Below are 22712 nucleotides of genomic sequence, written 5' to 3'. Positions count from 1 at the left end.
TTATTTAACCAAAGCCAAAAGGGAAAATATCTAAATTAAATTAAAAGCATTCATGTAAATAAAGCAAAGCAAAATTAAAAATACCTCAAATTGTATTAAATAAAACATTCAATTCTTAACATGGGAATTCATAAGTTAAATTGGAAAAGTAAATAAAGGGAACATTGAACCTGTGATCACAAAAGATGAAATAATCATAAAGTGAAAAGAATCCTAATTCTAAATCCTAAGAGAGAGGAGAGAACCTCTCTTTCTCTAAAAACTACATCTACTCCTAAAATTGTGAATGTGAAAGCTTGATTATGAATGGATGCATTCCCCCACTTTATAGCCTCTAATATGAGTGTTCTGGGTTAAAAACTGGGTCAAAAACAGCCCAGAAATTGCCCCCAGCGATTTCTGTTACGTTCAGGTCGCGGGAAGGTGACGCGGAGGCGTCGTCCACGCGTCCGCGCGGATTGAAGTTCGCAGATGCGACATGGGCGCATCATTCACGCGTTCGCGTTGCCTAACGTTGGGGAAGCTATGGCAAATTATATATCAAATCGAAGCCCCAGACGTTAGCTTTCCAACGCAACTAGAACCGCATCGTTTGGACCTCTGTAGCTCAAGTTATGACCGTTTGAGTGCAGAGAGGTCAGGTTGGACAGCTTTAGTAGTTCCTTCAGTTTCTTGTATTCCTTCCACTTTTGCATGCTTCCTTTCCATCCTCTGAGCCATTCCTGCCCTGTAATATCTGAAATCACTTAACACACATATCAAGGCATCTAATGGTAATAAGAGAGGATTTAAACATAGGGAACTCAAGGCCAAAGAAGCATGTTTTCAATCAAAGCACATAATTAGGAAGGCAAATGTAAAACCATGCAAATAGTATGAACAAGTGGGTAAAGAGTTGATAAAAACCACTCAATTGAGTACAAGATAAACCATAAAATAGTGGTTTATCAACCTCCCTACACTTAAACATTAGCATGTCCTCATGCTAAGCTCAAGAGAAGCTATAAAGATGAAGAGGAATGGTAAAATATATGAAATGCAACCTATCTATATGAATGCAACTACATGCAAAATATTTTTATCTACTTGGTTTAAAAATAAATAAGTTCTCCAAGACAAACATAAATCAGATTTCACTAATTCAAATTATACAATAAAAGACAAGTAAACTTGTAAGAAGATAGCTTATGAAAGCAGGAAACATAGAATTGAGCACTGAACCCTTACTGGTAGTGTATATCACTCTAACTCTCAAGTGTCTAGGGTCAATCACTCTACTCTTCTCTAGTCATGCTTTCTAAAATTTGTTCTTCACCTAACCAATCAACAATATTTAATATACCAATACAAACATCATGAGGTCTTTTCAAGGTTGTAATGGAGCTAAGGTAAGGGTAAGGGTATATGTATATGGCTGAGTGAGCTTTATAAATTGAATCTTTAATTAACCTAAGCTTTCACCTAACATACATATACTCTATATAACTCTAGAATCATGCCTAGCTACCCATAGTCTTCACTTTTGCATTACATACTCATGTATCAATTTTTTTTTTAATTTTATCACATACGCATTAATCTTTTATTAACTTAACATTGGGGTAATTTTGTCCCCTTATTTATTTATTTATATTATATATTTTTTTCTCTTTTTCTTTTTCTCTCTTTTTTTTTAGAGAGACATAAAAACTATAATAACATATCAATGCATATGGAATTTTTTAATTTTCTGTTTTACATGAGTAGGTACCCAAATTTTCCAATATTCAAAATTAGAAACATGATACATTCCCTTATTAACCCAAGTTCCCACGGTTTTCCCACACTTAATTGTTGCGCAATCCCTATCTTAAGCTAACCAAAGATTCAATTGGGATATTTAATTGTTTTTCTGCTTAAGGCTAGTGATGTGGTAAAATACAGAACAAATGGGGATTAAAAGGCTCAAGGTGGCTAACAAGGGTGATGTAAAGGGTAGGCTTATTTGGGATAAGTGAGCTAAAATCAAATAATGGCCTTAGTCATATGCAAACATGTAAATACACTAAATATTAGACATATAGACTGAAACAAAGTAAATATCACAATTATAAAGAAGTAAACACACAAGAATAAAATATTTATGGTTAAATAATGTAACCATATAAATAAGCTCAAATTTCACAGGTTGTGTGTTCTTTAGCTCAAAAACTATGTTCCAAATACAACTTCCAAACAAGTTTTAACATAAAATTTTTTTCAAATTAGTGAAATTCTCTAAAAGGTTTCTTGAAAAAGAAAATATTACTTCAACCAAGTGGTAAAATATGCACAAAATCAAATAAATAGGCAATCAAACATGCAAATGCAACAACTAACAAGGAAAATAAAACATTGGTGTTTAGACAGGAAAGTACTAACCCACGGAGATCGGTATCGACCTCCCCACACTTAAAGATTGCACCGTCCTCGGTGCATGCTAAGATGTATAAGTGGACGGACTGTTCCAACTGACGCTTTTCTCCAAAGATTGTGCAGATAGACTTGTCTGTCTCCCCATGTAAACGTCTTCCGGTTCTCTTCCGGGTGGCCATCCTGAAAGAAAAAGGGAAGAAAGCAGAGCACAAGAGGGGGAACTTGGTACGCGTAATCGTGATTACACATTCATAATTTGTCACAACTTCGATACAACTAACCAGCAAGTGCAAACTCAAACAATCCCCGGCAACGGCGCCAAAAACTTGGTGCACGAAATTGTGATGTCCAGGCTCAAACAATCCCTGGCAACGTGAGCAACTTGGTACGCGCAATCGTAATTATACTTTGATTATGTAAAATTCATGGCTCTTTCTTTCCCTGGCAATGGCGCCAAGAACATGGTGCCAATACCATGGTTCACAACTTCGATACAACTAACCAGCAAGTGCACTGGGTCGTCCAAGTAATACCTTACGTGAGTAAGGGTCGAATCCCACGGAGATTGTTGGTATGAAGCAAGCTATGGTCACCTTGTAAATCTCAGTCAGGCAGATATAAAGTGATAATGGTGTTTTCGAATATTATATAATAAAATAGGGATAGAGATACTTATGTAAATCATTGGTAGGAATTTCAGATAAGCGAATGGAGATGCTTTTCGTTCCTCTGAACCTCTGCTTTCTTGCTATCTTCATCCAATCAGTCTCACTCCTTTCCATGGCTGGCTTTATGTGATACATCACCACTGTCAATGGCTACTTTCGGTCATCTCTCGGGAAAATGATCCAATGCCCTGTCACGGCACGGCTAATCGTCTGGAGGCATCACCCTTGCCAATGGCTTCATCTTATCCTCTCAGTGAATAATATGCTCACGCACCCTGTCACGGCACGGCTATTCATCTGTCGGTTCTCGATCATGCTGGAATAGGATTTACTATCCTTTTGCGTCTGTCACTAACGCCCTGCAATCGCGAGTTCGGAGCTCGTCACAGTCATTCAATCATTGAATCCTACTCGAAATACCACAGACAAGGTTTAGACCTTCCGGATTCTCTTGAATGCCGCCATCATTCTAGCTTACGCCACGAAGATTCTGGTTGGGAGATCTAAGAGATATTCATTCTAGCTTAATTCATGTAGAACAGAAGTGTTTGTCAGGCACGCGTTCATAAGGGAGAAGGATGATGAGCGTCACACATAATCATCACCTTCATCACGTTCTTGGGTGCGAATGGATATCTTAGAAGTGAAATAAGATGAATTGAATAGAAAACAGTAGTACTTTGCATTAATCTTTGAGGAACAGCAGAGCTCCACACCTTAATCTATGGAGTGTAGAAACTCTACCGTTAAGAATACATAAGTGAAGGTCCAGGCATGGCCGAGATGGCCAGCCCCCTATTGTGATCTAAGATATCATACAACTGATCAAAGATCAAAATCTGATCAAAGATGCCTCATACAATAGTAAGAGGTCCTATTTATAATAAACTAGCTACTAGGGTTTACATGAGTAAGTAATTGATGCATAAATCCACTTCCGGGGCCCACTTGGTGTGTGTTTGGGCTGAGCTTAAGTGTAGCACGTGCAGAGGCCATTTGTGGAGTTGAACGCCAGGTTTTGATCCATTTCTGGCGTTCAACTCTGGTTTTGGATCCTTTTCTGGCGCTGGACGCCAGATTTGGGCAGAGAACTGGCGTTGAACGCCAGTTTACGTCGTCTATTCTTGGCCAAAGTATGGACTATTATATATTTCTGGAAAGCCCTAGATGTCTACTTTCCAACGCAATTGGAAGCGCGCCATTTCGAGTTCTGTAGCTCCGGAAAATCCACTTTGAGTGCAGGGAGGTCAGAATCCAACAGCATCAGCAGTCCTTTTTCAACCTCTGAATCTGATTTCTGCTCAAGTCCCTCAATTTCAGCCAGAAAATACCTGAAATCACAGAAAAACACACAAACTCATAGTAAAGTCTAGAAATGTGAATTTAACATAAAAACTAATGAAAACATCCCTAAAAGTGACTAGATCCTACTAAAAACATACTAAAAACAATGCCAAAAAGCGTATAAATTATCCGCTCATCACAACACCAAACTTAAATTGTTGCTTGTCTCCAAGCAACTGAAAATCAAATAGGATAAAAAGAAGAGAATATACTATAAATTCCAAACTATCAATGAAACAGAGCTTCAATCATATGAGCGGGACTTATAGCTTTTTGCCTCTTGAATAGTTTTGGCATCTCACTTTATCCATTGAAGTTTAGAATGATTGGCATCTATAAGAACTCAGAGTTCAGATAGTGTTATTGATTCTCCTAGTTCAGTATGATGATTCTTGAACACAGCTTCTTTATGAGTCTTGGCCGTGGCCCTAAGCACTTTGTTTTCCAGTATTACCACCGGATACATAAATGCCACAGACACATAATTGGGTGAACCTTTTCAGATTGTGACTCAGCTTTGCTAAAGTCCTCAATTAGAGGTGTCCAGGGTTCTTAAGCATACTCTTTTTTTTTTGCTTTGGACCTTGACTTTAACCGCTCAGTCTCAAGTTTTCACTTGACACCTACACGCCACAAGCACATGGTTAGGGACAGCTTGGTTTAGCCGCTTAGACCAGGATTTTATTCCTTTAGGCCCTCCTATCCACTGATGCTCAAAGCCTTGGGATCCTTTTTATTTGCCCTTGCCTTTTGGTTTTAAGGGTTATTGGCTTTTTTCTGCTTGTTTTTTTTTTCTTTCTATTTTTTCGCCCCTTTTTTTTTCTGCAAGCTTTATTTTTTTTGCTGCTTTTTCTTGCTTCAAGAATCATTTTTATGATTTTTCAGATTATCAAATAACATGTTTCCTAGTCATCATTCTTTCAAGAGCCAACATATTTAACATTCTCAAACAACAACTTCAAAAGACATATGCACTGTTCAAGCATACATTCAGAAAACAAGAAGCATTGTCACCACATCAATATAATTAAGCTAAGTTCAAGGATAAATTCGAAACTCATGTACTTCTTGTTCTTTTGAATTAAAACAGTTTTTATTTTAAGAGAGGTGATGGATTCATAGGACATTCATAACTTTAAGACAGAGTTACTAACTACTAATGATCATGTAATGAAGACACAAACATAGATAAGCACATAACATAGAAAACGAAAAACAGAAGAAATAAGAACAAGGAATGAATCCACCTTAGTGATGGTGGCGTTTCCTTCTTGAGGAACCAATGATGTCCTTGAGCTCTTCTATGTCTCTTCCTTGTCTTTATTGCTCCTCCCTCATTGCTTTTTGATCTTCTCTTATTTCATGGAGCATGATGGAGTGCTCTTGATGTTCCACCCTTAGTTGTCCCATATTGAAACTCAATTCTCCTAGGGAGGTGTTGATTTGCTCCCAATAGTTTTGTGGAGGAAAGTGCATTTGAGGCATTTCCAGAATCTCATGATGATGAGCTTCTTGCGCCTCTTGAGCTCCATGACTGGGCTCTCTTGCTTGCTCCATCTTTCTCTTAGTGATGGGCTTGTCCTCTTTGATGAGGATATCTCCCTCTATGTCAATCCCAGCTGAATTGCATAGGTGGCAAATGAGGTGAGGAAAGGCTAACCTTGCCATAGTGGAGGACTTGTCAGCCACCTTGTAGAGTTCTTGAGGTATAATCTCATGAACTTCCACCTCTTCTCCAATCATGATGCTATGGATCATGATGGCCCGGTCTATAGTAACTTCAGACCGGTTGCTAGTGGGAATGATTGAGCATTGAATAAACTCCAACCATCCTCTAGCTATAGGCTTGAGGTCCAATCTTCTTAGTTGAATCGGCTTGCCTTTGGAGTCAATCTTCCATTGAGCTCCTTCTACACATATGTCCATAAAGACTTGGTCCAACCTTTGATCAAAGTTGACTCTCCTTGTGTAGGGGTGTGCGTTCTCTTCCATGTATGGCAAGTTGAACGCCAACCTTACATTTTCCGGACTAAAATCTAAGTATTTCCCCCGAACCATTGTAACATAGTTCTTTGGATCCGGGTTCTTACTTTGATCATGGTTCTTGGTGATCCATGCATTGGCATAGAACTCTTGAACCATTAGGATGCCGACTTGTTGGATGGGATTTGTTAGAACTTCCCAACCTCTTCTTTGAATTTCATGTCGGATCTCCGGATACTCATTTCTTTTGAGTTTAAAAGGGACCTCAGGGATCACCTTCTTCTTGGCCACAACATCATAGAAATGGTCTTGATGGGCTTTGGAGATGAACCTTTCCATCTCCCATGACTCGGATGTGGAAGCTTTTATCTTCCCTTTCCCTCTTCTAGAGGATTCTCCGGTCTTAGATGCCATCAATGGTAATGGAAAAACAAAAAAAAGCTATGCTTTTACCACACCAAACTTAGAATATTGCTCGCCCTCGAGCAATAAACAAAAGAATAGATGAAGAAGAAGAAGAAATGGAGGAGAGGGAGAGGGTGATGTGGTTCGGCCAAGAAGGGTATAGAGGGGTTGTGTTGTGTGAATTTGAAGAAGAATGGAGGGCTTTTGGGGAAGAGTGTTTATGGGGTTATGTGAAAGAGAGTGGTGAGAAGAAGTGAGTGGAGGTAGGTGGGGATCCTGTGGGGTCCACAGATCCTGAGTGGATTCTGTGGGGTCCACAGATCCTGAGGTGTTCAAGGAATTACATCCCTGCACCCATTAGGCATATAAAAATGCCTTTGTACCCAACTCTGGGCGTTCAGCACCAGGTTGGTGGCCATTTTGGGTGTTCAACGCCCATTGGTATGCCATTTCTGGCGTTGAACGCCAGAACCATGCCTGTTCTGGCGTTCAGCGCCCAGAAGCTGCCCATTTTGGGCGTTCAGCACCAGAACCAAGCTCTGTTCTGGCGCTGAACGCCAGACAGATGCTCCTCCAGGGTGTGATTTTTCTTCTGCTGTTTTTGATTCCGTTTTCAATTTTTCTATTTATTTTGTGACTCCACATGATCATGAACCTACAAAGACATATAACTAAGAAAAATATAGTTAGATAAATAAAAATTGGGTTGCCTCCCAACAAGCGCTTCTTTTATGTCAATAGCTTGACAGTAGGCTCTCATGGAGCCTCACAGATGTGCAGAGCTTTGTTGAGACTCTCCAACACCAAACTTAGAGTTTGACTGTGGGGGCTCTAGTTGACTCTGCTTTGAGAGAAGCTTTTTCTGCTTCCTCTCCATGGTTGCAGAGGGAGATTCTTGAGTTTTAAACACAAGGGAGTTCTCATTCCATTGAAGGAATATTTCACCTCTGTCAACATCAATCACAGCTCTTGCTGTGGCCAGGAAAGGTCTTCCTAGGATGATGGATTCATCCTCTTCCTTTCCAGTATCCAGGACTATGAAATCAGCAGGGATGTAAAGGCCTTCAACCTTTACTAACACGTCCTCTACTTGTCCATAAGCCTGTTTTCTTGAGTTGTCTGCCATCTCTAGTGAGATTTTAGCAGCTTGCACCCCATAGATTCCCAGTTTCTCTATTACAGAGATCGGCATAAGGTTTATTCCTGAACCAAGGTCACACAGAGCCTTAAAGATCATGGTGCCTATGGTACAGGGTATTATGAACTTTCCGGGATCCTGTCTCTTCTGAGGCAATGTCAGTTGATCCAGATCACTTAGTTCATTGATGAACAAGGGAGGTTCAACTTCCCAAGTATCAATGCCAAATAACTTGGCATTCAGCTTCATGATTGCACCAAGAAACTTGGCAGTTTGCTCTTCAGTAACATCCTCATTTTCTTCAGAAGAGGAGTACTCATCAGAGCTCATGAAGGGCATAAGGAGGTTCAATGGAATCTCTATGGTCTCTAGATGAGCCTCAGAGTCCTTTGGTTCCTCAGAGGGAAGCTCCTTATTGATCACTGGACGTCCCAGGAGGTCTTCCTCCTTGGGATTCACGTCCTCTCCTCTCCTCACAGGTTCGGCCATGGCGCTTATGTCAATGGCCTTGCACTCTTCTTTTGGATTCTCTTCTGTATTGCTTGGGAGAGTACTAGGAGGGATTTCAGTGATCCTTTTACTCAGCTGGCCCACTTGTGCTTCCAGATTTCTAATGGAAGACCTTGTTTCATTCATGAAACTTACAGTGGCCTTAGACAGATCAGAGACTAAGTTTGCCAAATTAGAAGTATTTTGTTCAGAGTTCTCTGTCTGTTGCTGAGTGGATGATGGAAAAGGTTTATTATTGTTAAACCTGTTTCTTCCACCATTATTAAAGCCTTGTTGAGGCTTTTGATCCTTCCATGAGAAATTTGGATGATTTCTCCATGTTGAGTTATAGGTGTTTCCATAAGGTTCACCTAAGTAATTTACCTTTGCTATTGCAGGGTTCTCAGGATCATAGGCTTCTTCTTCAGAAGAAGCCTCTTGAGTACTGTTGGATGCAGCTTGCATTCCATGCAGACTCTGAGAGATCATATTGACTTGCTGAGTCAATATTTTATTCTGAGCCAATATGGCATTCAGAGTATCAACTTCAAGAATTCCCTTCTTTATAGGCGTCCCATTACTCACAGGATTCCTTTCAGAAGTGTACATGAACTGGTTATTAGCAACCATGTCAATGAGTTCTTGAGCTTTTGCAGGCGTTTTCAGAAAGAATGGATCCACCTGCAGAAGTATCCAATGACATCTTTGATAGCTCAGATAAACCATCATAGAATATATCCAGGATGGTCCATTCTGAAAGCATGTCAGAAGGACACTTTTTGGTCAACTGTTTGTATCTTTCCCAAGCTTCATAGAGTGATTCACCTTCTTTCTGTTTTCCCTTTGTTTGAGTTTGGACAACTGACGGTTCATCTTGTTGCTCAGATAAGGTAACTTTCTTTTTGTTTTCTTTTCAAAAATATTTTCAAAAATCTCTCATCTGTTTTCGAAAAAATAAAAATGTTTTCAAAAATTTTATTCAAAATTTTTAAGAATGAATTCTAGTGTTTCATGAAGCATGTGAAGCCTGGCTGGCTGTAAAGCCATGTCTAAATTCTTTTGGACTGAGGCTTCCAAACCTTCAGAGGTAAGTTACATACTTGATAAATGATGAGCAGCAATTTGTTATCAAGATCAATATACTATGGTGTTAAATGCTGAAGCTTGGCTGGCCATTGGCCATGTCTAGTGTTTTGGACTGGAGCTTTCTTTGAAAGCTTGGCTGGCTAGTGAGCCATGTCTAATTCCTGGACTGAAGCTTTAGACTAAGAATGTAACATTCCTAGAATTCATCTAAAAAATTTTGGAATCCTTATTTTTTCTTTTTCATATAATTTTCGAAAAAAATCCAAAAAAATTTAGAAAATCATAAAAATCAAAAATATTTTTCTGTTTCTTGTTTGAGTCTTGAGTCATATCATAAGTTTGGTGTCACTTGCATATGCATCTTGCATTTTTCGAAAATATCATGCATTCATAGTGTTCTTCATGATCTTCAAGTTGTTCTTGGTAAGTCTTCTTGTTTGATCTTGAAGATTTTTTGATTTGTGTCTTTTCATGTTTATCATATGCATTCTTGAATTCTTAGTGCGTAAGTATTAAAGAATTCTAAGTTTGGTGTCTTGCATGTTTTCTTTGCATTAAAAATTTTTCAAAATTGTGTCTATGATGTTCATCTTGACATTCAAAGTGTTCTTGGTGTTCATCTTGACATTCATAGCATTCTTGCATGCATCACATGTTTTGATCTAAAAATTTCATGCATTGCATCTTTTTAGTGTTTTTTCCTCTCATCATAAAAATTCAAAAATCAAAAAAATATCTTTCCCTTTTTCTCTCTCATAAATTCGAAAATTAGATTTGACTTTTTCAAAAAATTTTTAAAATCTAGTTGTTTCTTATGAGTCAAATCATATTTTCAATTTGAAAATCTTATCTTTTTCAAAATCTTTTTCAAAAATCAAATCTTTTTCAAAATTCTTAGTTATTTTCGAAAATTTCAAAAATATTTTTCAAAAAAATCTTTTTTATTTTTATACCAAATTTTCGAAAATAACATAATCAATTAATGTTTTGATTCAAAAATTTGAAGTTTGTTACTTGCTTGTTAAGAAAGATTCAAACTTTAAGTTCTAGAATCATATCTTGTGATTTCTTATGAATCAAGTCATTAATTGTGATTTTAAAAATCAAATCTTTTTCAAAAAAAAACTAATTCCTATCATATCTTTTCAAAAATATCTTCTTATCTTATCTTTTTCAAAGATATCTTTTCAAAATATCTATTCTAACTTCCTAACTTCTTATCTTTTCAAAATTTGTTTCAACTAACTAACTAACTTTTTGTTTGTTTCTTAACTTTTTCAAAACTACCTAACTAACTCTCTCTCTCTAATTTTCGAAAATATCTTCCCTCTTTTTCAAAAATTTCTTTTTAATTAACTAATTATTTTTATTTTTTATTTTTGATTTCAATAATTTTCGAAAATTACTAATATTTTTCAAAAACTATTTTCAAAAATCACTAACTCTTTTTCAAAAATATTTTTTTGAAAATTCTCTCTCTCCCATCTTATTCTATTTATTCATTCATATCCTAACATCTCATCTCACCTCTCTTCCATCCTCAGAGTTGTGTTTCTTCCATTATATTACATTCTTTGTCTCCCCCTCTTCTTCCACTCACACAGGGATCCCTATACTGTGGTATAAAGGATCTCCATTATTATTATTATTTTTCTGTGCCTTCTTCTTTGTCATATGAGCAGGAGCAAGGATAAGAACATTCTTGTTAAAGCAGATCCAGAACCTGAAAGGACTCTGAAAAAAAAAATTTAAGAGAAGCTAAAATACAAGAATCCAGAGATAACCTTTCAGAAATTTTTGAACAGGAAGAGGAGATGGCAGCCGAAAATAATAATAATGAAAGGAGGATGCTTGGTGACTTTACTGCACCTAATTCCAATTTACATGGAAGAAGCATCTCCATTCCTGCCATTGGAGCAAACAACTTTGAGCTGAAACCTCAATTAGTTTCTCTGATGCAGCAGAACTGCAAGTTTCATGGACTTCCATCTGAAGATCCTTTTCAGTTCTTAACTGAATTCTTGTAGATATGTGATACTGTTAAGACTAATGGAGTAGATCCTGAAGTCTACAGGCTCATTGATGAGCGGATAATTTATACGCTTTTTGACATTGTTTTTAGTATGTTTTTAGTAGGATCTAGTTACTTTTAGAGATGTTTTTAATAGATTTTGTGTTAAATTCACATTTCTGGACTTTACTATGAGTTTGTGTATTTTTCTGTGATTTCAGGTATTTTCTGGCTGAAATTGAGGGACTTGAGCAGAAATCAGATTCAGAGGTTGAAAAAGGACTGCTGATGCTGTTGGATTCTGACCTCCCTGCACTCAAAGTGGATTTTCTGGAGCTACAGAACTCGAAATGGCGCGCTTCCAATTTCTTTGGAAAGTAGACATCCAGGGCTTTCCAGAAATATATAATAGTCCATACTTTGGCCAAGAATTGACGACGTAAACTGGCGTTCAACGCCAGCTCTCTGCCCAAATCTGGCGTCCAGCGCCAGAAAAGGATCCAAAACCAGAGTTGAACGCCCAAACTGGCACAGAAACTGGCATTCAACTCCACAAATGGTCCCTGCACGTGTAACACTCAGGCTCAGCCCAAAAACACACCAAGTGGGCCCCGGAAGTGAATTTATGCATCAATTACTTACTCATGTAAACCCTAGTAGCTAGTTTATTATAAATAGGACCTCTTACTATTGTATTTGACATCTTTGGACGCCTGGTTCTTAGATCAGAGGGGCTGGCCATCTCGGCCATGCCTGGACCTTCACTTATGTATTTTCAACGGTAGAGTTTCTACACTCCATAGATTAAGGTGTGGAGCTCTGCTGTTCCTCAAAGATTAATGCAAAGTACTACTGTTTCTATTCAATTCTTCTTATTTCGCTTCTAAGATATCCATTCGCACCCAAGAACGTGATGAAGGTGATGATTATGTGTGACGCTCATCATCCTTCTCCCTTATGAACGCGTGCCTGATAAACACTTCTGTTCTACATGAATTAAGCTAGAATGAGTATCTCTTAGATCTCCTAACCAGAATCTTCGTGGCGTAAGCTAGAATGATGGCGGCATTCAAGAGAATCCGGAAAGTCTAAACCTTGTTTGTGGTATTCCGAGTAGGATTCAATGATTGAATGACTGTGACGAGCTTCAAACTCGCGATTGCTGGGCGTTAGTGACAGACGCAAAAGGAGGGTGAATCCTATTCCAGCATGATCGAGAACCGACAGATGAATGGCCGTGCTGTGACAGAGCATGTGAGCATATCTTTCACTGAGAGGAAGGGATGTAGCCACTGACAACGGTGATGCCCTTGCATAAAGCCAGCCATGGAAGGGAGTAAGACTGACTGGATGAAGATAGCAGGAAAGCGGAGGTTCAGAGGAACGAAAGCATCTCCATTCGCTTATCTGAAATTCCTACCAATGAATTACATAAGTATCTCTATCCCTATTTTATTAATTAATATTCGAAAACACCATTATCACTTTATATCTGCCTGACTGAGATTTACAAGGTGACCATAGCTTGCTTCATACCAACAATCTCCGTGGGATTCGACCCTTACTCACGTAAGGTATTACTTGGACGACCCAGTGCACTTGCTGGTTAGTTGTATCGAAGTTGTGACAATTATGTATTGAGATCAGAGCACCAAGTTGCTCACGTTGCCGGGGATTGTTTGAGCCTGGACATCACAATTTCGTGCACCAAGTTTTTGGCGCCGTTGCCGGGGATTGTTCGAGTATGGACAACTGACGGTTCATCTTGTTGCTCAGATTAGGTAATTTTCTTTTTATTTTATTTTCAAAAATTTTTCAAAAATATTTCTAAAATTTTCTCATCTGTTTTCGAAAAAAAAAATAATAATAACAATATTTTCAAAAAAAAAAAATGTTTTCAAAAATAAATTATTCTATGGTTTCAGAATTTTTAAGAATGAATTCTAGCGTTTCATGAAGCATGTTGAAGCCTGGCTGGCTGTAAAGCCATGTCTCAATCCTTATACCCAAGAGAAGAGATTCTTTATCTTTCTTAGCCAATTGGCTGTTGAATGTAAGGAATGTCAGGCGTGTCATGTCTGAGTTACATACTAAAGCTTGGCTGGCTATTGAGCCATGCCTGACCCTTTGATTGGAGCTTTAGAGCATAAGATTCCTGGAATTCATATTGAAAATTTTGGAATCCTTATTTTTCTTTTCCAAAATAGTTTTTTGAAAATATAAAATAAAAATCCAAAAAAAAAAATTAGAAAATCATAAAAATAAAAAATATTTTTCTGTTTCTTGTTTGAGTCATGTGTCATGTTATAAGTTTGGTGTCAATTGCATATGCATCTTGCATTTTTTCGAAAATTCATGCATTCATAGTGTTATTCATGATCTTCAAGTTGTTCTTGGTAAGTCTTCTTGTTTGATCTTGATGATTTTTTGTTTTGTGTCTTTCCATGTTTATCATATGCATTCTTGAATTCTTAGTGTCTAAGCATTAAAGAATTCTAAGTTTGGTGTCTTGCATGTTTTCTTTGCATTAAAATTTTTCAAAAATATGTTCTTGATGTTCATCATGACATTCAAAGTGTTCTTGGTGTTCATCTTGACATTCATAGCATTCTTGCATGCATCACATGTTTTCATCTAAAAATTTCATGCATTGCATAATTTTCATGTTTTTCATAAAAATTTCAAAAATCAAAAAAATATCTTTCCCTTTTTCTCTCATCAAATTCGAAAATTTGGATTGACTTTTTCAAAAATTTTTAAAATCAAATTATTTCTCATGAGTCAAATCAAATTTTCAATTTGAAAATCTTATCTTTTTCAAAATCTTTTTCAAAAATCAAATCTTTTTCAAAATTTTTTGGTTATTTTCGAAAATTTCAAAAATATTTTTCAAAAATCATTTTCTTATTTTTATCACTAATTTTCGAAAATAACATAATCAATTAATGTTTTGATTCAAAAATTTGAAGTTTGTTATTTGCTTGTTAAGAAAGATTCAAACTTTAAGTTCTAGAATCATATCTTGTGATTTCTTATGAATTAAGTCATTAATTGAGATTTTAAAAAAAATCAAATCTTTTTCAAAAACTAATTTCTATCATATCTTTTCAAAAATATCTTCTTATCTTATCTTTTTCAAAAATATCTTTTCAAAATATCTCTTCTAACTTCCTAACTTCTTATCTTTTCAAAATTTGTTTCAACTAACTAACTAACTTTTTGTTTGTTTCTTAACTTTTTCAAAACTACCTAACTAACTCTCTCTCTCTAATTTTCGAAAATATCTCCCTCTTTTTCAAAAATTTCTTTTTAATTAACTAATTATTTTTATTTTTTTTATTTTTTTTATTTGAAAAATTTTCGAAAATAATAACATTTTTTTCAAAAACCATTTTTCAAAAATCACTAACTCTTTTTCAAAATAATTTTCGAAAATTCCCTCTCTCTCTCATCCTATTCTATTTATTCATTCATATCCTAACATCTCATCTCACATCTCTTCCATTCGTACAGTTGCATTTCTTCCTTTACATCACATTCTTTGTCTCCCCCTTCTCTTCCACTCACAAAGGGATCCCTATACTGTGGTATAAAGGATCTCTATTATTATTATCATTTTTCTGGCCATTCTTCCATGTCATATGAGCAGGAGCAAGGATAAGAACATTCTTGTGGAAGCAGATCCAAAACCTGAAAGGACTCTGAAGAGAAAATTAAGAGAAGCTAAAATACAACAATCCAGAGATAACCTTTCAGAAATTTTCGAACAGGCAGAGGAGATGGCAGGAGAAAATAATAATAATAATATAAGGAAGATGCTTGGTGACTTCACTGCACCTAATTCCAATTTACATGGAAGAAGCATCTCCATTCCTGCCATTGGAGCAAACAACTTTGAGCTGAAACCTCAATTAGTTTCTCTGATGCAGCAGAACTGCAAGTTTCATGGACTTCCATCTGAAGATCCTTTTCAGTTCTTAACTGAATTCTTGCAGATATGTGATACTGTTAAGACTAATGGAGTAGATCCTGAAGTCTACAGGCTCATGCTTTTCCCTTTTGCTGTAAGAGACAGAGCTAGATTATGGTTGGATTCTCAACCCAAAGACAGCCTGAACTCTTGGGATAAGCTGGTCACGGCTTTCTTAGCCAAGTACTTTCCTCCTCAAAAGCTGAGCAAGCTTAGAGCTGATGTTCAAACCTTCAGACAGAAAGAAGGTGAATCTCTCTATGAAGCTTGGGAAAGATACAAACAGTTGACCAAAAAGTGTCCTTCTGACATGCTTTCAGAATGGACCATCCTGGATATATTCTATGATGGTCTGTCTGAGTTATCTAAGATGTCATTGGATACTTCTGCAGGTGGATCCATTCACCTAAAGAAAACGCCTGCAGAAGCTCAAGAACTCATTGACATGGTTGCTAATAACCAGTTCATGTACACTTCTGAAAGGAATCCTGTAAGTAATGGGACGCCTATGAAGAAGGGAGTTCTTGAAGTTGATACTCTGAATGCCATATTGGCTCAGAATAAAATATTGACTCAGAAAGTCAATATGATCTCTCAGAGTCTGCATGGAATGCAAGCTGCATCCAACAGTACTCAAGAGGCTTCTCCCGAAGAAGAAGCTTATGATCCTGAGAACCCTGCAATAGCAGAGGTAAATTACTTAGGTGAACCTTATGGAAACACCTATAACTCAACATGGAGAAATCATCCAAATTTCTCATGGAAGGATCAAAAGCCCCAACAAGGCTTTAATAATGGTGGAAGAAACAGGTTTAGCAATAGCAAGCCTTTTCCATCATCAACTCAGCAACAGACAGAGAACTCTGAACAAAATGCTTCTAATTTAGCAAATCTAGTCTCTGATCTATCTAAGGCCACTGTAAGTTTCATGAATGAAACAAGGTCTTCCATTAGAAATCTGGAAGCACAAGTGGGCCAGCTGAGTAAAAGGGTCACTGAAATCCCTCCTAGTACTCTCCCAAGCAATACAGAAGAGAACCCAAAAGGAGAGTGCAAGGCCATTGACATAAGAGCCATGGCCGAACCTGTGAGGAGAGGAGAGGACGTGAATCCCAAGGAGGAAGACCTCCTGGGACGTCCAGTGGTCAATAAGGAGCTTCCCTCTGAGGAACCAAAGGACTCTGAGGCTCATCTAGAGACCATAGAGATTCCATTGAACCTCCTTATGCCCTTCATGAGCTCTGATGAGTATTCCTCTTCTGAAGAGAATGAGGAGGTTACTGAAGAGCAAACTGCCAAGTTTCTTGGTGCAATCATGAAGCTGAATGCCAAATTATTTGGCATTGATACTTGGGAAGTTGAACCTCCCTTGTTCATCAATGAACTAAGTGATCTGGATCAACTGACATTGCCTCAGAAGAGACAGGATCCTGGAAAGTTCATAATACCCTGCACCATAGGCACCATGATCTTTAAGGCTCTGTGTGACCTTGGTTCAGGAATAAACCTCATGCCCCTCTCTGTAATAGAGAAACTGGGAATCTATGGGGTGCAAGCTACTAAAATCTCACTAGAGATGGCAGACAGCTCAAGAAAACAGGCTTATGGACAAGTAGAGGATGTATTAGTAAAGGTTGAGGGCCTTTACATCCCTGCTGATTTCATAGTCCTGGATACTGGAAAGGAAGAGGATGAATCCATCATCCTAGGAAGACCTTTCCTGGCCACAGCAAGAGCTGTGATTGATGTTGACAGAGGTGAAATAGTCCTTCAATGGAATGAGAACTCCCTTGTATTCAAAACTCAAGGATCTCCCTCTGCAACCATGGAGAGGAAGCAGGAAAAGCTTCTCTCCAAGCAGAGTCAACCAGAGCCCCCACAGTCAAACTCTAAGTTTGGTGTTGGGAGGCCACAACCAAACTCTAAGTTTGGTGTTGAACTCCCATATCCAAACTCTAAGTTTGGTATTGGAGAGTCTCAACAAAGCTCTGCACATCTGTGAGGCTCCATGAGAGCCCACTGTCAAGCTATTGACATTAAAGAAGCGCTTGTTGGGAGGCAACCCAATGTTTATCTAATTCTTATTTTTATTGTTTTTCATGTTTTCTTAGGTTAATGATCATGTGGAGTCACAAAATAAATATAAAAACTGAAAACGGAATCAAAAACAGCAGAAGAAAAATCACACCCTGGAGGAGCATCTGCCTGGCGTTCAAACGCCAGAACAGAGCATAGTTCTGGCGCTGAACGCCCAGAATGGGAGCATCCTGGCGCTGAACGCCCAGAACAAGCATGGTTCTGGCGTTCAACGCCAGAAATGGCAGCAAAGGGGCGTTGAACGCCCAAAATGGGCACCAACCTGGCGCTGAACGCCCAGAGTTGTGTGCAAGGGCATTTTACATGCCTAAATTGGTGCAGGGATGTAAATGCCTTGACACCTCAGGATCTGTGGACCCCACAGGATCATCTCAGGATCTGTGGACCCCACAGGATCCCCACCTACCTCATCATCTCTCTTTCCATTCATGATCATCCCTTCTTTTTTCCATTTACCACTCACATCCATACAACCACTACCTTCAAAATTCAACATCTCTCTCCCACCCAATCCCACCCATATGGCCGAATACACACTCCCATCCATCTCCTCCATATCTTCTTCTTCTTCTTCTATTCTTTCTTCTTTTGCTCGAAGGCGAGCAACATTCTAAGTTTGGTGTGGTAAAAGCATAGCTTTTTTGTTTTTTCCATAACCATTGATGGCACCTAAGGCCAGAGAAACCTCTAGAAAGAGGAAAGGGAAGACAAAAGCTTCCATCAAGGGTCTATAGCTCAGTGGTAGAACATTTGACTGCAAATCAAGAGATCCCTGAGATACCTCAGGGGATACATTTTCTTCCACACAATTATTGGAAGCAACTAAGGGTGGAACATCAAGAGCACTCCATCATCCTTCATGAAATCAGAGAAGATCTAAAAGCAATGAAGGAGGAGCAGCCAAGGCAAGGAAGAGACATAGAAGAGCTCAAGGACATCACTAAGGTGGACTCATTCCTTGTTCTTACTTTCTCTGTTTTTTGTTTTCTATGTTATGTGCTTATCTATGTTTGTGTCTTCATTACATGATCATTAGTAGTTAGTAACTTTATCTTAAAGTTATGAATGTCCTATGAATCCGTCACCTCTCTTAAAATAAAAAAACTGTTTTAATTCAAAAGAACAAGAAGTACATGAGTTTTGAATTTATCCTTGAACTTAGTTTAATTATATTGATGTGGTGATAATGCTTCTTGTTTTCTGAATGTATGCTTGAACAGTGCATATGTCTTTTGAAGTTGTTGTTTAAGAATGTTAAATATGTTGGCTCTTGAAAGAATGATGACTAGGAGACATGTTATTTGATAATCTGAAAAATCATAAAAATGATTCTTGAAGCAAGAAAAAGCAGCAAAGAGCAAAGCTTGCAGAAAAAAAAAATAGGCGAAAAAAAAATAGAAAGAAAAAGCAAGCAGAAAAAGCCAAAAGCTCTTAAAACCAAGAGGCAAGAGCAAAAAGCCAATAACCCTTAAAACCAAAAGGCAAGGGCAAATAAAAAGGATCCCAAGGCTTTGAGCATCAGTGGATAGGAGGGCCTAAAGGAATAAAATCCTGGTCTAAGCGGCTAAACCAAGCTGTCCCTAACCATGTGCTTGTGGCGTGTAGGTGTCAAGTGAAAACTTGAGACTGAGCGGTTAAAGTCAAGGTCCAAAGCAAAAAAAGAGTGTGCTTAAGAACCCTGGACACCTCTAATTGGGGACTTTAGCAAAGCTGAGTCACAATCTGAAAAGGTTCACCCAATTATGTGTCTGTGGCATTTAAGTATCCGGTGGTAATACTGGAAAACAAAATGCTTAGGGCCACGGCCAAGACTCATAAAGAAGCTGTGTTCAAGAATCATCATGCTGAACTAAGAGAGTCAATAACACTATTCGAAATCTGAAGTTCCTATAGATGCCAATCATTCTGAACCTCAATGGATAAAGTGAGATGCCAAAACTATTCAAGAGGCAAAAAAGCTATAAGTCCCGCTCATATGATTGAAGCTCTGTTTCATTGATAGTTTGGAATTTATAGTATATTCTATTCTTTGTATCCTATTTTGATTTTCAGTTGCTTGGGGACAAGCAACAATTTAAGTTTGGTGTTGTGATGAGCGGATAATTTATACGCTTTTTGACATTGTTTTTAGTATGTTTTTAGTAGGATCTAGTTACTTTTAGGGATGTTTTTAATAGATTTTGTGTTAAATTCACATTTCTGGACTTTACTATGAGTTTGTGTGTTTTTCTGTGATTTCAGGTATTTTCTGGCTGAAATTGAGGGACTTGAGCAGAAATCAGATTCAGAGGTTGAAAAAGGACTACTGATGCTGTTGGATTCTGACCTCCCTGCACTGAAAGTGGATTTTCTGGAGCTACAGAACTCGAAATGGCGCGCTTCCAATTGCGTTGGAAAGTATACATCCAGGGCTTTCCAGAAACATATAATAGTCCATACTTTGGCCAAGAATTGACGACGTAAACTGGCGTTCAACGCCAGCTCTCTGCCCAAATCTGGCGTCCAGCGCCAGAAAAGGATCCAAAACCAGAGTTGAACGCCCAAACTGACACAGAAACTGGCGTTCAACTCCACAAATGGCCTCTGCACGTGCAACACTCAGGCTCAGCCCAAACACACACCAAGTGGGCCCCGGAAGTGAATTTATGCATCAATTACTTACTCATGTAAACCCTAGTAGCTAGTTTATTATAAATAGAACCTCTTACTATTGTATTTGACATCTTTGGACGCCTGGTTCTTAGATCAGAGGGGCTGGCCATCTCGGCCATGCCTGGACCTTCACTTATGTATTTTCAACGGTAGAGTTTCTACACTCCATAGATTAAGGTGTGGAGCTCTGCTGTTCCTCAAAGATTAATGCAAAGTACTACTGTTTCTATTCAATTCTTCTTATTTCGCTTCTAAGATATCCATTCGCACCCAAGAACGTGATGAAGGTGATGATTATGTGTGACGCTCATCATCCTTCTCCCTTATGAACGCGTGCCTGACAAACACTTCTGTTCTACATGAATTAAGCTAGAATGAGTATCTCTTAGATCTCCTAACCAGAATCTTCGTGGCGTAAGCTAGAATGATGGCGGCATTCAAGAGAATCCGGAAAGTCTAAACCTTGTCTGTGGTATTCCGAGTAGGATTCAATGATTGAATGACTGTGACGAGCTTCAAACTCGTGATTGCTGGGCGTTAGTGACAGACGCAAAAGGAGGGTGAATCCTATTCCAGCATGATCGAGAACCGACAGATGAATGGCCGTGCTGTGACAGAGCATGTGAGCATATCTTTCACTGAGAGGAAGGGATGTAGCCACTGACAACGGTGATGCCCTTGCATAAAGCCAGCAATGGAAGGGAGTAAGACTGACTGGATGAAGATAGCAGGAAAGCGGAGGTTCAGAGGAACGAAAGCATCTCCATTCGCTTATCTGAAATTCCTACCAATGAATTACATAAGTATCTCTATCCCTATTTTATTAATTAATATTCGAAAACACCATTATCACTTTATATCTGCCTGACTGAGATTTACAAGGTGACCATAGCTTGCTTCATACCAACAATCTCCGTGGGATTCGACCCTTACTCACGTAAGGTATTACTTGGACGACCCAGTGCACTTGCTGGTTAGTTGTATCGAAGTTGTGACAATTATGTATTGAGATCAGAGCACCAAGTTGCTCACGTTGCCGGGGATTGTTTGAGCCTGGACATCACAATTTCGTGCACCACTCATGCTTTTTCCTTTTGCTGTAAGAGACAGAGCTAGATTATGGTTGGATTCTCAACCCAAAGACAGCCTGAACTCTTGGGATAAGCTGGTCACGGCTTTCTAAGCCAAGTACTTTCCTCCTCAAAAGCTGAGCAAGCTTAGAGCTGATGTTCAAACCTTCAGACAGAAAGAAGGTGAATCCCTCTATGAAGCTTGGGAAAGATACAAACAGTTGACCAAAAAGTGTCCTTCTGACATGCTTTCAGAATGGACCATCCTGGATATATTCTATGATGGTTTATCTGAGCTATCAAAAATGTCACTGGACACTTCTGCAGGTGGATCCATTCACCTAAAGAAAACGCCTGCAGAAGCTCAAGAACTTATTGACATGGTTGCTAATAACCAGTTCATGTACACTTCTGAAAGGAATCCTGTGAGTAATGGGACGCCTATGAAGAAGGGAGTTCTTGAAGTTGATACTCTGAATGCCATATTGGCTCAGAACAAAATATTGACTCAGCAAGTCAATATGATTTCTCAGAGTCTGCATGGAATGCAAGCTGCATCCAACAGTACTCAAGAGGCATCTTCTGAAGAAGAAGCCTATGATCCTGAGAACCCTGCAATAGCAGAGGTAAATTACTTAGGTGAACCTTATGGAAACACCTATAACTCAACATGGAGAAATCATCCAAATTTCTCATGGAAGGATCAAAAGCCCCAACAAGGCTTTAATAATGGTGGAAGAAACAGGTTTAGCAACAGCAAGCCTTTTCCATCATCAACTCAGCAACAGACAGAGAACTCTGAACAAAATGCTTCTAATTTAGCAAATCTAGTCTCTGATCTATCTAAGGCCACTGTAAGTTTCATGAATGAAACAAGGTCTTCCATTAGAAATCTGGAAGCACAAGTGGGCCAGCTGAGTAAAAGGATCACTGAAATCCCTCCTAGTACTCTCCCAAGCAATACAGAAGAGAATCCAAAAGGAGAGTGCAAGGCCATTGACATAAGCGCCATGTCCGAACCTGTGAGGAGAGGAGAGGACGTGAATCCCAAGGAGGAAGACCTCCTGGGACGTCCAGTGATCAATAAGGAGCTTCCCTCTGAGGAACCAAAGGACTCTGAGGCTCATCTAGAGACCATAGAGATTCCATTGAACCTCCTTATGCCCTTCATGAGCTCTGATGAGTATCCCTCTTCTGAAGAGAATGAGGATGTTACTGAAGAGCAAACTGCCAAGTTTCTTGGTGCAACCATGAAGCTGAATGCCAAATTATTTGGCATTGATACTTGGGAAGTTGAACCTCCCTTGTTAATCAATGAACTGAGTTATCTGGATCAACTGACATTACCTCAGAAGAGACAGGATCCTGAAAAGTTCATAATACCCTGTACCATAGGCACTATGAT

At 38.5% G+C, this 22712-nt stretch overlaps 2 non-coding genes across 2 annotated transcripts; both read right to left on the bottom strand.

The window, feature by feature from the left end:
* Positions 1 to 15696: 15696 nt before the first annotated feature.
* On the bottom strand, positions 15697 to 15804 carry LOC112731655 (small nucleolar RNA R71). The gene has a single exon (XR_003167424.1). It is a non-coding gene; the product is annotated as a small nucleolar RNA R71 (small nucleolar RNA).
* Positions 15805 to 21450: 5646 nt separating this feature from the next.
* On the bottom strand, positions 21451 to 21558 carry LOC112730994 (small nucleolar RNA R71). The gene has a single exon (XR_003166791.1). It is a non-coding gene; the product is annotated as a small nucleolar RNA R71 (small nucleolar RNA).
* Between the last annotated feature and the right edge of the window lie 1154 nt (positions 21559 to 22712).

The sequence above is a fragment of the Arachis hypogaea genome, chromosome 12, assembly GCF_003086295.3.
Source record: "Arachis hypogaea cultivar Tifrunner chromosome 12, arahy.Tifrunner.gnm2.J5K5, whole genome shotgun sequence".
Classification (NCBI taxonomy): domain Eukaryota; kingdom Viridiplantae; phylum Streptophyta; class Magnoliopsida; order Fabales; family Fabaceae; genus Arachis; species Arachis hypogaea.
The sequence above is the reverse complement of the archived record's forward strand: the minus strand, read 5'-3'. Positions and strand labels throughout refer to the sequence as shown.